Raw genomic sequence first — 13,567 nt, 5'->3', positions numbered from 1 at the left:
AGAGCAACATAATGCATGATTGACCATTTATTATAAAATTTATTTAGAAAAGGTAATATATGTGAGATGCATGTGAGAAGACTACTCTAGGGCATATAATTAAAACTCTTAATAAAGAAGCTAGCCTTCAAATTGTAACTGATATTTTGTTGATTTCAAAAAAAAAAAATTGTACTAAAAAAATTACTTTAAAAAAAAATAAGAAGAGCTATCCCAAATAAAAAATTTACCTTCATAAACACACCATTAATTACTAAGCTTTCAACCTTCTCAATCATTTTTCTAATAAGAATTTATACCAAGTCACTATTTAGATAATATAAAAATCAGTTTTATGGGATCGATACATTTTATGAATGTAGGAGGCAGATCTAAAGCAGATGATCCAACAATATTTGAGCTGTTTTTTAGCTGGAGGACACATAAGAAGAAACATATGATTTTGACTTTCATTTTTGGACTTTTTAATGTGAAAATAATATTCTATTTATGACTACTAATTCTTCTAAAATTTACCTTTAACAGCTCCAATGAATACCATAAAAAGAGTAAAATGCAATTAGCAGTTAAAACATATTTAGCTGTAGTGGACCACCATCATGCAAAATCTGCCAACCAATTGACGGAGGAAATGGAAGAAATTTTTTTAATTACTTTTTATAAAAACAAATAATTATATATATATATATATTACATATTTAATTATTTGTTTAAAATCGATAGATGGGTTTGGGCGTTAATTTAAAAATTGCTTACAAATTCTTAAGGGGATCTCGAGCCACTAATGCTCAAAGAGCTACATCCAAAATTAAAAGAAACTTATGAGATTAAGATCCCAACTAAAATTCAAAATAAAAAGAAGAAGAGAAAAACTTATGGGGCAGCAAGGAGCCACCACCCAAAAAAAGATTCCAAGTCAAAATAAACTCTGTAGCCTAACATGGAGAAGATAAACTCTAATAAAACACTTGAAGCATAAACTTAAAACCTCTTCAAAATGACAAAAGCTAATAACACCCCATAAGAGAGCTGACACTCAAATCAACAATGTAATCCATCCATGTTCTAAAATTCAAACCTGCAAAATATCGAAACATATATAGGAAATATAAAACCAAAAGAAAAGGATAAAAAAATCTCCACTACAAGATAATAAAAAAACTTCCAAGTAATCAACCTGAAACTAATAATATGCGAAGAGAAGCAAAAAACAGAACCAGAAGATCTCCACCACAATCAACATCCAAAACTCTCCCAATGCAATCTCTTTGAAACAAGATGAAAGTGAAGAGAAAATAAAAAATAGCATGACTGACGAGCAAACCACAAAAAATACTATCCATGGCTACCCCAAAAAGACTAGCTCAACAATCTACCATAGCAGCCTAAACATAAGGCGGTTGCAGTAAGGCAAACTAGCCAACAAATCCTGCATGAATAAACTCCAAAAATCAACAACAAAACCAATAGAACCAACGAAAAAGAGGTCATAAAAAATAGGAAGTCCCTCACAGAACAAAACCAGGACCAAAAAGCAGTTCACATCCAGCAACACCACACCATTCATGTCAAACAGAATAGCATGTGAAAGAAATACCAAATAATCCACACCACTGAAGAGATCCAACTGGAATGAAATAACTCACCAACAAATCAAAATGGTAAAAACAAAACCAGCCCCAAAACCTATCAAGCTAAAAACAAACTACGAAAAGAGAAAGGTCAAACCAATACAAAAGCCAATAACAAAGGATTGCAGAGCAGTGCAGATCCACCTAAACCAAATTAACCAACTTTTCTAATATAAGGCATCCCCAACCTATCAAGCCTCAACATACCTTTAAATACAAGAAGATCAGAGTAGTTATTAAAAATAATAGATTCATTAATTATAGCTTCATTCTTAGCCATCCAATCAGCCGCTCAATTTCCTTTCCTCCAAATTTGAGAAATCTTATAAACACATTGACTCAAAAAACACATGATATTTTGAAATAAGTAAAAAAGAGGTGCATTATTACATTGTTTGGAAGAAATCATGTTTACTAATAACTTGGAATCAGTTTCAATCCAAATATTTATAAAATGATTATCCAAACAAATCTTTAAACCTTAGAGAAGAGCTTGCATCTCAGCCATGATGATATTAAAGTTAGTAATTTTAGAGAAAAAAGCCAACACAAAATTACTATGATAATCACGGATAATGCCCCAATAACCAGCACCATTCTTGGAGACAGAATCATCATTATTTAATATTAATTGATCTACATAAGGTTTGCTCCAATAAAAGATCTTTGTAAGCCCAAAATTAAAATCAACATTAAAAATTTCATCACATTAATATTACCCTTACATAACTTGGCCTTCAGAACCTTGGCCTGATGTAATTATAAAATTTTATTCTTAATGAGAGGATAATTCTCTCACCATTCATCTTAATCCCCAATATATTTGTAGTTATTTCTTTCAATCCACAAGAACCAAAAAGCCAATAAAAGAATAATAGTGTTTAAATGGCCTTTAGGTTTCCTAAAAAAACCAATCATGTAGCATACTATGATAATTAGTATATCCGAGCATCAAGTTCACCTTCAAATTACATTCAAGAATATACCTAACTTTCGAAGTAATGTGACCATTTAAAAACACATGATTAATAGTTTCCACATGGTAGCAATTGATCGCTCTTGAAAAAAATATCTTAAAATAAGATGTGAACCTCGCTCTCATGAATTTATGGTTATCTTTAATTCTACCAGAGGTAGATTAAATTTAATATTTAACCAGATTTCTCCTGAGAATAGTGTCAGGGTTTATTTAGATCTGGGTTCTACTTCCTACAAGCGTAAGACTTCATAGTTAATTATCCCTCCTTAGAAGAGCACTTTCGATTAAAGATGAAATACAGTTAGCTTCGTATAAGGAGTGTAAGAATGGGAAACAAATATTTAAATTTAGTTATGTGGGATGAAGGTACACCTGATCAAGATCCCACGGTTTGTCATCTCGGACATACCGTGGGTTCAGTCTACCAATACTAATAATCATTGATTGTAGTGTCCAAGGAATTTGATTAGCATCCATGGGTTGCCTCCTCTCAAAGATCTCGAGTAGACTGAAGTAGAGATGTGTGAATTTTAGTTTGATTTAATTTGGGTTGGGTCTTATGACTTCCTTAAAGGTTGCATGTTAATTTACTTAGTTTGGGGCTTATGGTTTCAACTAGGAGTTGCCCGTATGATTAGATTTGTTAGGGGCATATGGATTCCTTAGAAGTTGCCCGTTAATTTTTTTAGTTTGGAGCTTACAGCTCCAATTAGGAGTTGCCCAAAGAATTTTGGTTGGGTAGGTCTTATGGCTTCCTTAGAAGTTGTCTGTTAATTTGTTTAGTTTGGGGCTTATGGCTCCAATTAGGAGTTACCCGTGTGATTTAATTTGGGTAAGGGCTTATGACTTCCTTAAAAATTACCCTGATAGTGGACTTATAACCTCTTTTAGAGGTAGCCTGAAGAATTTAGTGTAAGTTTTATGGCTTCCTTAAAAGTTGTCTAACAACGGGTCTTAAGACTTAGCCCTATAAGCTAAATGACTCGTATGGTGGGTCTTATAACCTAGCCCTTATAGATTAGGATGCCCATTGTGTTTGGTTTAGGTTCATTAACTTAGAAATTCCCTAACACGCGGGTCTTATTGCTTCACTTAGAAGTAGCCTAGGTGGCGGGTTTTACAACTTAGTCCTATAGGCTAAGATGCCCTAAGGGATTTAAGTTTTTGTTATATGGTCATTTGTTTAGAAGTTCCCTAATATGCGGGTCTCACTGCTTCGCCTAGAAATAGCCCAAATAGCGGATCTTACAACTTAGTCCTATAGGCTAAGATACCCAATTAAGGGTCTAGAGCTAGGTTGTTTCCTAGCTATTACCCCTAAAGACTGGACTTACGACTTTCATTGAAAGTAGCCAAGATAATTTAGGAATATCGTTTCATTTAATAGATATACTTAATGAAATAATTATTCATAGGAATTACTACTTCTATTAGAAGTAACCTATAAGACTTATATTAGTGGGATGTAGCTTAAGACTTATATTAGTGGGATGTAGCTTTACACACTTCCCCACCTCAACACCTGTTTTAATGTTTCACAGCAGTTGTACTTCATCATTAGCTTTCTTTGTTTGTTTCAACACTAGCCTTGCTTACAATAGTAGTTTTCTTTACTCACAATGTTAGCTCTTTTTTTACCAGTACTAGTTTTGTTTCAGTACTAGCTTTATTTATATATATTGAGCTGATATTTTTGCTTGCTTGCTTGCAGGTACAAGATACTTGTAGTAGATTGTAGAGTTTATAGTGTTCAGAGAGCGCAAAAACATATTTTTTGAGGCTACTAGTGAGTGTAGTTTTCAGAGTTTGTTGAGTGATTTGAGAATTTGTTTTAGAGTTTACTTGTTAGAGAGCTGCCATTTGTTGGAGTGCTTTTAGAGAGCTCATGCTTTAGAACGGCTCAGTAGATTTTACTCAGGTTGATTAGTGGAGAACGATTTATTTGATTTTAATTACATTATTTAAATTGATTAATTGAGTTTTAAATTTAATTTTTGTTAATTTGCTAGGCTCTCTTGGTAAGGAGTGTATTTTAAAGTTATTCAATTAATTTTAATTGAAGTTTAATTTAAATCTTAAGTTAATGTATTTGAAAACTATTAATTATTTAAAATAAATTTAGTTGTTTATTAGTGAAATTTAATTGTCCATTTATTTAAAAGTCTTTAAATTAGGTGTTTGTAAGAGTTAAAAGATTTATTTTTTATCCATTTAGTTACAGGTTTTAATGTTTTAACTTTAATTTAATTATGTTAAATAAAAAAAACTTATTACACTCTTTTATTAGTTTATTTTTTTTTAAGTTGTATTCAAGTTCTGGTTTGAAGTTATTTAAATTATTAAGGATTTGATTTCTTCTTTTTTTTTAACTAAATTAATGATTTAAATCGAATGAGAGTTAAATTTTAGCTTAGATTGATTTTTTTTTATTTGATTTAATTATTTAAATTCAAAGTGATTTTCTCAATTATTTATGTTGAAATAGGTTTGATTATTTGAATAAGTGATGGATCTTACTAATTAAACTTCTTTAGTTAATAATTTTTTTTCAATTTTATCATTTTTTAATTATTTTGAATTTATTATTCAATCTTAAAAAATTAAGTTTAATTGAATTATTAGTTAAAAGTTAATCCAAATTATAATGTTTGGTTAAAAATTTTTCTCCAAAAATTTGTCAAAGTCGTGAATTTTCAGACAAATTTCGGCGGCCTCCCGTAGTCCCCTCCCCGACATCGGGGACGACGGGAGGTAAGGAGTGGCTCAACTCGGCCGGAATAAATCGACGGCAAGGAGATTGGGAGAGCGAATCGATCTCATAAAGATCTTCGAAAGGTGCTTGTAGCGATTATTGGTTGCCGGAGATTTGTGGCAAATTTGGCTAAGTCCCAAAATTTTGAGAAAATTTTGGGAGTTTCCTGACGTCCCCTCCTGGGCACTGGTTGGAAAGGAGGACATTTGCCCTTTTGGCTCAACTCATCCGGAGCGAATAAACGGGGAGGAGATTGGGAGAGCGATTTGATCCCAAAAATGTCTTCAAGTCTTCAATCCCTCGGTCGGATTAGCTCGACGGCCGAGGGCTTCGGGAGACCGTATCAACCCTGAGACTTTCTTCAATTTGAGGATTTGGCTAAATAACCCATATCTGCTCCAATCAATATATATATATATATATATATATCGGGCGCGAATCTCAAAGAAAAAAAATTAAGCTGGAAACTTCAAAATATTAAATTGGAGACCATATGAACTCTGATATCAACAAACTTACAGTCGAACTGAACGTCTCAGAAATACGAACCCAACGACATCAATTCAACCCAATATGAGCTCAAATAGATCCAAATTGAGGACCCAAAGCGCTTTTGGAATGTTCAAACAATAATTTGGATTACCAAAAGTTTTCCAAACGTGACATGTTTATAGTCGAATAGAACGGCTCGACGAGAAGAATCCAACGAGCCCAAGATCGCCAAATTCTTGTTCATCTCAATATGCATGTCTTTTGCTAAGTTATTAATATTCATGGATGAAACATATAAATTACAAACACATATTAGGGTCGAAAGCTTCATAATGTTGAACAACAACATCATTGGCACATATGAGTTTTATGTCTTCTTTGAGTCACAAACTTGAAATATTATTTGCTTCTTTCGTTTAGCAAATTAACTACAGCTTCAACTTGATATTAAATATAGTTCTTTTGAACAACAACATCAACACTTATAAACAATATAAAAACATATAAATTTGAGAGTCTCATCCACATGGATATAACCTTTAATAAGCCTTCAAATGAAAATATAAATATTAGTAGGAGTGGAGGAATTCCAATTTTTATCAATAACAACATCCCCGTCTCTTTTTTACCTGAAATTGTTCCAAACATCCTTCAAATTTAGATCCCCATTAGCAGAGAAACAACAAACATGATGTTCAGGAATTTGAAAATTAATGGTAATATTACAAATTAAATTAATTAGATGACTAGGAATATGCTCAGAAAGCCTCTCTCTATTCCAACAACCCTCAATAAAAAAAGAAAAATTTTCAAGTTAGAAATATAGTGAGTATTTAGAATGGAATCAATAGACCTAATACCCAGTCAATTATTCTGCCAAAAGAGGGAAGAATCATTACCTAAGCCCCACATAAGAGAAAATTCATCAAACCATTTAATCTTCTAAAGTCTACACCAAACAAAAGACTCACCTTGTTTGAAGAAACAAAGAGAAGGATGACAAGTATTATAATATTTCCTATTCATGAAATTAGCCCATAAAGATTTATTGATTCTAAATTTTCTCCAAATCTTAATAGAGAAAATCTTAACCATATCCATAATAGATTTACAAGCTAACCCCCTTTAGAATAAGGGCCACAAGAAGAGTCCTAAGAATTCCAATGGATTCTCTTAATATCCTAAAAAGAACCCCACAAAAATTTGTTAACTAAATTTTTTAATTTTTGAACACACCTCCTTAGTAGGAATAGTAGTTTGAAGCAAGTAGATAGACATAGATCAAAGAATACTTTTATCAAAGTCAATCTACCGCCCATGGTTACAAATTTGAATACCCAAGATGCAAGTTTACTTTAAAATTAGAAAGGATTTTATCAAAAAGAAAACTCTTCTTGCGCCCTTTATGGAGGGAGGTACCCAGATAATAAATCAGCAGAGATTAATTATTGTAGCCCATAATTTTTTTAATGAAAGTAATAGAGCTAATACTCATCCTTTTACACCCCACAAAAGTACATTTGCTCTAGTTAAAAAGAAGCCCACTTTCCTTTTCAAACATTGAAAGAAAATCTTGAATAATTTTGATATTTTTAGAAGCCCCGTTGCAAATGATAATGATATCATCAGCAAAAGAAAGACGAGAAACATTCATACCCCCCTTAGTATTATAAGAAAGATTTTTGAATATCAAAAACCTATGAATGAGACCTCTAAATAAGTACTTAACATCAATAATATAAGTAGTTGTTGATAAAAGGTCACCCTGACGAATCCCTTGACCAGCTTTAAAGAAACCATTGATTTTGCCATTAATAATCACAGAAAATCAAATATTCTCAATAATCCCCTTAATTAAGGAAATACTATCCTCCTTAAAACCAAACAACTTCATAATATTGCAAATAAAATCCAGTTAATATTGCGTAAGCTATGAAAAAAAAAATTATAATTGATATCACGGACCAATTCTTGAGCAAGCAACACATTGTAAGATATGCTTTTCCTTTTGATGAAAGTATGAAACCCATTTGATTTTCAGATGTAATTTTAGGTAATAAATTGGATAGTCTATAAGCAAGAATTTTGGAAACAATTTTATTAAAAGTGGTGCAAAGGTTAATATGTCTAAAATCATTCCAACTCTTACGGATCATAAATTTGAGGTGAGAGTAAAGGAAGTGCTAGAGAGAAATTTAGGTAAAGAAGTGCCATTAAAAATGCAACAATAGCTTTGCATACATCATATTTAATTATATTCTAGCATTTGATAAAATAATGTAGGAAAGCCATAGGCTCAACCACAAAATTGCTATTGAGCTCCATAACAATCTTAGTAATATGCTCTTCAAAAGGAATAGCATTAAAAGTTGCATAATCATGATCAGTAAAAAGGGGGGTTGGATATAGTATCAACAATCTTAGAAGATCCAAATATCGAAATGAGAAGCATCCGAATTATAAATCACCTCCTATTTCTCAGTCCAAATACTAAATTTTAATTTAATTTTTTTAATAAAAATTTAGCAAGTTCACTAGAAGCAACAACATGAAAATATTTAGTATTCATATCCCCATCCAGAACGTGTTTAGAGTTAGACTTTTTCCATCAAAATTACTCTTTTTTTAACATGAAGATAAAAAATGGTATTATTAGCAAATTTGAGAATAATCTTATTAAATTCAATATGACTGTTAATAAGAATACTCTCCAAATAACTCACCTAATTCTCCGCTTTAAAAATATTGTCAAAAATATTCTCAAAAATATTTTTATTTCACCATCTCAAACTTTCTTTAAGCCTTTTGAGCTTAAGAATAAAAGAAATTAGTTCATTAGAGCCTTCATAATAATAAATATGAGCCTTCCAATTCTCTTTAACCACTTCAAAAAAAGTAGTGTAAAAAAGACACATATTTTGAAATCTAAAAGGAATAAAACACAGAGAGCAATGTTGACAAAAATACAAGGGAAGCGGAGCATGATTAGAAGAAATCCTACTCAAATGATCCACTTTAACAGTAGAAAATAACTTAAGAAAGTCATTATTAAATAAAATTCTATCAAGTCTTTCCCAAACTCTAGAATTAGACCCGTAAAAACTAATGTCACATAAACTATTGACTAAAATCATATTGTCAAAGTCATCCATAGCATTTAAATTTGGAGGAGAGCCACCAAGCTTTCCTTTGCTTTAGAAATAGCATTGAAATCACCACCAACAAATTAGGGAAAAAAATAATTATGATTTAGATCGACTAATTGTGCCATGAAGGCAACCTACCAATCTGATAGTGCTAGCATATATGAAATAGTCCATCTAGAAATATTAGACACAAAAAATAAATAGTGCATTACTTGCTAAAAAACACCAATGATATTGATGTTAACATTATTCTTCCAAAATAGCAAAATTTTTTCATTGACATTAGCAAAAAGAATAATAAAAAAACAAGATAACTTTGACAAGAAGAAAACTTAGAAGCATTGATCATAGGTTCAAGTAAAGTAAGAAAAGAAATATGATGACTCTTACACAAAAATTTTTAATACGAGACCAAGAGTAGGAGTTCCCAACCTACCAATCCTAATATTCCATATAATACACTTAAACATTAAATATTAAATTTAGTAGCCGCTTGAGCTCTTGTAATCATGGAGAAAGAAACAGGGACACCCATTATTTGCTTTTTTTCTATGCGTATTTTTAGACGTTGCCACTTCGAAGCCATCCAGATTATTATCATTAGAATATTTTTTACTGGACGATATTGTTTGACCAAGGTAAATCTTTTTACCAATTTGAATCCGTTTATTTTGCATTACTCTCAAAATTAGAAGGATTCAAATGGGAATCAAAAGCGAAATTTATCTGCATTAATTAAAGGGGGCAGCGAGGTGATTAATTTTGTCCTTGCTATTACATCCCTCGCTCGGAGCGAATTATTACGTCCGGTCACCGAACCGTCTGGACACCAATCCAGAAGCGCCACATCACCCGGATATATTGGACCCTGGTATATCTGGATAATGTGGCGTGTCTGGATTGGTGTCCGAACAAATCCGGACACCGGACGTAATAATTTTCCCTTGCTCAGAGATTGGAGGATAGGAACATTATGATTGGCAAGAGCTTCCTCAGGAGCCAAAATTTTTTCACTATTTTCAATCACAAAATTACTACCAATGTCCCTAAGAGAGACCATTAGATCACCCATAGGAGCAACAAGGATATCCAATACAATGTTTAGACCTTCCGAATTTTCAAGATTAATAGATTTGTTATTTGGATCTAATTCCATAGAAAAGAGTAGATCTGCTCAACAAGAATATCCCTATTACCAACTTGCCTTGAAACAAAAATTCAAGGATTCTCAATCTCTAACCCCACACAAGCCATACCCATTACTGATTCTCCTTCCTCTTTATCTAAAACCACTTTAGCTTTTCTCAAATGAGGATGAAAATAAAAACATTCAGGTTTATCATGCCCAACATTTTTATAGTGCACACAAAATGATGAAAAATCATTCACGAGGACATTTCAAACATAACCACAAATTTTTATGGTAAACCCAAACTTCGGAAGGGTTTTTTTTATGTCAATTTCAGCCATGATTCGAGCTATAGAAGGTCTAGTACTTGAGGTCATGGTTTTATCAATTTGTAGGTGGTGGCCAAAAAGGTAGCCCAATCCAAAAAGGATGTGATGAGAGAAAAGATGTGGTCTAAGATCCACAATATAAAAAAAGGAGACCATTTAATTAACTACATAAAATAATTATTCACGTAGTAAAATCCACACAAATCCTGCTATAATCGATATCATTTGCTAACTTAATCAAAATATGTCTAGGATTCAAAAGAGTAATAGAAAATCACCGGTTAATTTAAGGTTAAAAAAAAAATTAATCGTGTTGAGCGATAGACGATGGGCCAAAAACTTTTCCACCAAAACAAATTCAAAAGGAGACACAAAAATCCTTATTTCCTTTTCAGAGATTTATGTCAGAGATCCACAGAAAAGGCATACCATTGTGAGTGAATAGTTTCAAATTTGGAAAATGAGGACAACTTGAAACACCGACCAAAGCATCCTTAAAAGATTTAGATTGAGGTTTACCCCCAAGAAGTCAGGATGTGATCTAAGAAGAGGGTTTATCTCGATAATAGGCGATACCACCCTTAACATTGGCGGATTTAAGGGGGAGCCTAGGGGGGCACGTGCCCCCCCTAAAAAAAAAAATTTCTTGTATTGGGAACTGCTTGCTGTTATTTTCCAAAAAAAAAAAAAAAAAAAAAGAACTACTTGCTGTCACTCTCTTTTCCCATTTCTCATCTACCTCTCTTCTCTCTCTCTCTCTTACTTTTTCTTTGCATTTTCTGTTTTTAATTTTTTATAGCCGGCACTAGCCCTAGCTAGCTCTCCCTCTCTCTCTCTTCTCTCTCTCTCTCTCTCCCATGAGGGGTGAGACTACTTATATCTTCGTCTTTACATTATTATCATTTTTTTATATTTTAATAACCCAAATTTTTGTTTATAAAATATTTATGTAATTAAAGTCAATAAATTACATTAAAGAATAATTATAATATTTAATTTTAAATAAAATAGCTTAAAATATGGTAGAAGAGTATAATAAAAAGATGCACTTTTTTATAAAAAAAAGATGCAATTTTTTTATATGTTTATTGCTCGTTGTAAAATATTTTTTTGTTATATTTTTATTTAAATTATATATGAAAATATACGGTAGAAGAGTAGTTGAAATAAATTAGTACGATAATATATAGTTTAAATAAATTTGTGTTAAATTTAATCTAGATGAACATTTTTTTTTTTCCAAAACATTATAATATATTAAAAAAGACAAACAACGGAGCCAATCCTCATGTAATCTAACATCAACACTAGCCGAACCCCCCACCTGATCCATTAACGCTTGGGAACCAATTTCATTCACTGGAACGTCCACCAACTTTCCCTAACCATCCGTCCTCACAGCAAGATTAGGAACCCGAAACGGTTCAGCGTGCTCTACAATCACAGTGCTAGACAGAATAGGCATGCCCGGATTCACATCAGAAATAACAACACCTCCATCAGCATTAGTATGACATCCCAAACTGGCTGTAACATCCACAGCAGGGGATCTATCCTCACTAATACAAACAACAACATCCACAGGAGACACAACAGGTTCCGAAATATTAACAAGAACAGGAGTATCAACATCAACCTCATTAATAATAGTATTAACAGGAGGAATATTAAGACCAGGTTGAAACCCAACCACAGTATAACCAAAACCCGAAGCATCAACCTCAGCATCAGAAGGAGATAACAGATTCACACCAGGAGGCTCGACGCCACCTCCCCCAACATTATTATCAATAATACAGTCATCATCAGCAACCAAAAAATTCTCGCATAGAGAAATAGACTTCTCAGCGGGGGTAGAAACAGAATTCAGAAGATTTTTTGAAGGCAAATCCGCGCATGCGGTCACCACCGGCGGTGGCGCCGGAATATTATTCGAAGGCAAATTCGGAAGAAGTTTACAGCATCCCGCTTTCAGATGCCCCACGGTCTTACAATGCAAACAAAAACTAGGCATTCCCTCAAAAACAACTTTTTGAATGTAACCAAATTTCTCCGGTCCCAACAAAATGGATTCTGGGTAGGTTTTAGAAATATCGAGTTCAACAAGGATACATGCAATAGAGGGACGAGACCCAACCGCCGTTGCATTATCTGTATGAATCAGACGGCCAAAATAGATCCTAAACCTAAAAGTATGCGAGGGGAAAAAAGGTGTGGCCGCAACCCAGGGAAGGAAATCCACACCGGGACTATCGGAGATTCCTCCGAAAGGTCAAGAAACGGAGACCACTTGATAACTTTCATAAAACAACCAAATACAAAATACGAACGGTGAGCAAAGATTCGGCCATAATCAAGATCATTCGAAAGTTTGATAAGCACATTCGATTGATCTAAAACAGTCACAGAAACATCACCAGATAACTTTAAATTGAAAAAAAAAATTCTGATAGAGTCCAGATCCGGACGCTTAAGGGGAAACTTACCCACCAAAGCGAATTCGAAGGGTTTCGCCAGATGAAGAAATTCATCTTCAGAAAACCAAAGAGCGGTCAGCCCACGAATCGTAGAAATACGACAATCCGGAAAAACGTTCGAAGAAACGGCGCCAGATAAAGCATCTTTAAAAGATTTCGAGTTCTTACCTTGTAAGAACCCAGGATCGATCCTCTTGTTAGCCATTATCAAGCAAAAGAGAAGAAAAAGTAAACACCGGTGTAGAAGAAAGGAGCGGCGGCTAGGGTAAAAAAACCCTAGCAGACGCGAACATCTTTTAGTTAATTAATTATTAGATGAACATGATTAATATTAAGTTTTTTTCATTATCATAAATTTTATCTTCTTATAATTAAAAAATAATAAAAAAATTAAAATCCTAACGTCAATTTCAAGCTAAAATGAAAAAGAAATTGATGGTATTTTTAAAGTCAAAATTTTATGCCCCCGGTGAAAAAAAATCCTGGCTCCGCCACTGCCACCCTAAGATCACCAAAAGAACAACCAAAGCCAAGCCAACCGGAATGCAGAAATAAAAGAAATGAAGGACTTCCCTAAGCAGATCCAAGAGGATCCAGGCGAAAACCACAAGAACGAAGCCCAAAAACGAGCA

The sequence above is a fragment of the Dendrobium catenatum genome, unplaced genomic scaffold, assembly GCF_001605985.2.
Source record: "Dendrobium catenatum unplaced genomic scaffold, ASM160598v2 fragScaff_scaffold_390, whole genome shotgun sequence".
Lineage (NCBI taxonomy): Eukaryota > Viridiplantae > Streptophyta > Magnoliopsida > Asparagales > Orchidaceae > Dendrobium > Dendrobium catenatum.
Note: the sequence above shows the minus strand (reverse complement) of the source record.